Consider the following 3,491-nt stretch of genomic DNA (forward strand, 5'->3'; position numbering starts at 1 on the left):
CCCTTCCTATCTACTCCGACACCTCTGGCCAGGGCTGCTTCAAGGAGGAGCACTTCGTCCCCGTTGCGCCGATGGATGGAGCAAATCGTTTCTGTGCAAAGCAATCGGACTTAATACTGTACGTTTTGTGTATGAGGGGCGGGTGCGTTGTTACGTGTGGGAGCCTTCAGACTGCCATCGGCCCCGCAGCTCAATCAGCAGGAGAAGATGTCTCCAGCTCACACGGAGGCTGTGAGTTTTTCAAAGCAAAATTCCGCTTTTACGGTTTCCTTAGAAACCGTAAATGGAGTGTAAATTCACTCCATGCGCTGTTCTCTCCGTCACGCAGCAAACCGGCTTTTCCAAACCCGTTGGTGACGGTGGACTTTTTTACGCTGCTTTTAACGATTGCTTTTAACTTGAAAGCTTCATCATATTGTAGCGGCGATCTGGTGCACGTTGGGTCTAATGGCACCAAAGGATTCTGGGATGCAGCCGGGCATGCGTGTTTCATTTTGTTGAACCATGACTGAAGTGTCTAAGACCTGAAGTCAAGTCCATGCTGTTTGGCTGCTTAGAGGTGTGTTGAATATAAATGCCTTGTGCTTGGTGTTAGATAAAGAATTCAAACTATTCACTGAGTTCGAAAGTACGTACATGGCTGCCGCTAATTAAATCCATAAATTAGCCGCGTCACTGATTAAGCCGCAGGGCTGTAAGCGCAGGAAAAAAGTAGCGGCTTGTAGTCCGGAAATTACGGTACTATTTGTGAAACAAATGCTTGAGCCTGTAAAATGCTTTGTTCTTTTTCAATGTATAATAGAGTATTTAATTGTATAATAATTGTAAACAAAACAAAGGCTTCTACTTCACGGATTTTGCCTGTCACGGGTTCTTTTTGTAACGTAACCCCCGCGAAAAACAAGGGATTACTGTACTTGTATAGCGCTTTTCTACCTTGTTCGAGGGTCCAAAGCGCTTTACAGTCACGGTCCCATCACACACTGGTGGCGGCTCCGCTGCCAAACACTGGCGCCAACCTGCCACCAGAGGCAAGGTAGGGTTCAGCGTCTTGCCCAAGGACACTTCGACACATGGGCGTGCAAGGCGAGAATTGAACCTGCAATATTACGATCATGGGCCGACGCCCTACCGCTGCCCCACAGCCGCCCCGTAAAGCAAGCGCCGGGACTGACACAGCAGAGGATTGCTGCGGGAGGAGCAGGCGACGGATTGACAGCGGAGGAGTCCCCTCGAAGGAACGCTCACCGGGTGAAGGGGAATGGAGCCAGATGGGATCTGAGAGGGACGCCCTGAGAGTCGGGGAGGGGAAAGTGACATTGGAACGCAGAGGGGTGTGGCTCTTTTCGAGCTTAGTACCCACTGTTGTTTTTTATATCTCTGTTTTGGGTAACCCAGGTGAGATATTATGTAGTCGCCAGTTCTGTATTTAAAATATCGCTTGTTATTTTGCAGATCGCATGTTCTTATTGGTTTTATTGAGCCTTGTGTTTTAGTTTTAAAGTTCTATGGGTTTTTCCTGTTTTGTTTATTTGTTTTTGAGAGGCTCCTGGCTCCAACGAAGGGACAGAGGGAAGAAAATAAAAGAAAAAAAGACTCTGTTCCAACTCTTTGTGCTCCCATTTTAAACTGGGGTCCAGGGTGTCCCGTCTCCACACATCCAAATCCAGAATACTGTGTGGCTACAGGTTTAACTAGTGAAATAAAACCAAACAAAAGAAGCTCATTGGATAGGTGCACAGAATCACACTTAATTGCAGAGTAAAATTCAGTGAAAATATAAACAGATCAAAACATTAAAATTTAAACAGATTTGGGATCTCTACTGATCTGAATTTTATTTCAACGGGAAATGTATCTTATAACATCCTGACATATAATGAAGTCCCTTGAACAATAAAGCAGTATTTATTTGAACTTTGTCTTCCTCTCCTGAGTTTGTTTCTCTCCTTCTGTGTGCAATTATGTAGCCTACATCAAGTTCTCTACATACTGGACAGTGTGAAGATATAGGTTCACTCCAAAACAGTCTGAATGTTGCAATGGAATGAAGTCTTGCGGTTCCAACATTTGTGGACCAGAAAGACGACTGTCCAATACCGGGACATTGATCCCAGATTGAGGTTCAGTCGTGTATGCACTCTCCTCCCATTCAATCTCTTGAACCGGTATATCCCAACAACAACAAAATAGCGTTTATGAACAGTGTTTTTTATTTTATTTAAGATCATGTAGACACAGTGACCTACAATATTGTTGCTGGCAGGCAAAACCTCATTTTCATTATTTATTTTTTAAATAAGTGATCCTTAAAGTAGTGAGATTAGTACATCTGATAGCTCATAATGCTTTGCATTGCAATGCATTTGTAACTTGCAGATGTGCTATTCTTCCTAACTGATTAAAAAAAAAGGTCAATTGTTTCCACCACACAACAATAACAATAATGTGTGATTGATCTTCAATGAAAATTCATTGTAATTTCATGACACTGTTTTTGATACTTGATAGTACAGCACAGAGAGATTAAATAAAGCATCTACCCAACATCAAAAATAAGGTTCTGGGTCAAACCCAACTGATTTGGTGCCATGTTTTTGCTCTGTCCTGATTGGATGGTTGTCCCATGCGTCACTAAAGACATCCAAACTGGCCTGGACGCATAGTAGGAATGTAGTGGTAGCAGAATAAATGAAGGACGTTACTGATGTTGAGCAAGTCCTGGTCCTCAACAGAGTGCAGGATGTTGTAATAAACCAGTATAACTCATGAAGACATCACACCAGAGGTGCTCAATTCTGTATTTGGAAGGAAACAAAAAGAAATGTTATGTCATTTCTTTTAATATATCATTTACTTCTATGAATATATTAAAGCTTCCAATCTTCTGCAAAAAGTATGACAAATGGACTGCTGAGGACTGGGACAAAGTCATATTCTCCCATGAATCCTCTTTTCGATTGTTTGGGGCATCTGGAAAAAGCCTTGTCTGGAGAAGAAAAGGTGAGCGCTACCATCACTGTGTCATGCCGACAGTAAAGCATCCCAATACCATTCATGTGGAGTTGCTTCTCATCCTAGGGAGTGGGCTCACTCACAATTTTGCCTCAAAACAGCCATGAATGAAGACTGGTACTAACTAAAACACTCTGGCGAGCCGGTTTAGCTCGTGCTGGTTTGCGGCGCCTTTCCGTCCGTGAAACCAGGGTTCGACTCCGGGCTGCTCCCTGTTCCCTTCTCTACCCCTGTGACTAAAACACTCTCCAACAGCAACTTCTTCCAAAAGTCCAACAACAGTTTGGTGACCAACAATGCATTTTCCAGCACATTGGAGCCCCGGGCCTTAAGGCAAAAGTGAAAACAAAGTGGCTTGGGGACCAGACGTTGAAATTTTGGATCCATGGCCTGGAAACTCGCAAGATCTTAATCCCATTGAGAATTTATGATCAGTCCTTAAGAGTGGATTAGTGGGCAGGCTGATGCCACCCAGG

Source organism: Oryzias latipes, chromosome 18, assembly GCF_053564925.1.
Source record: "Oryzias latipes strain Hd-rR chromosome 18, Olatipes_Hd-rR_3.1".
NCBI lineage: Eukaryota > Metazoa > Chordata > Actinopteri > Beloniformes > Adrianichthyidae > Oryzias > Oryzias latipes.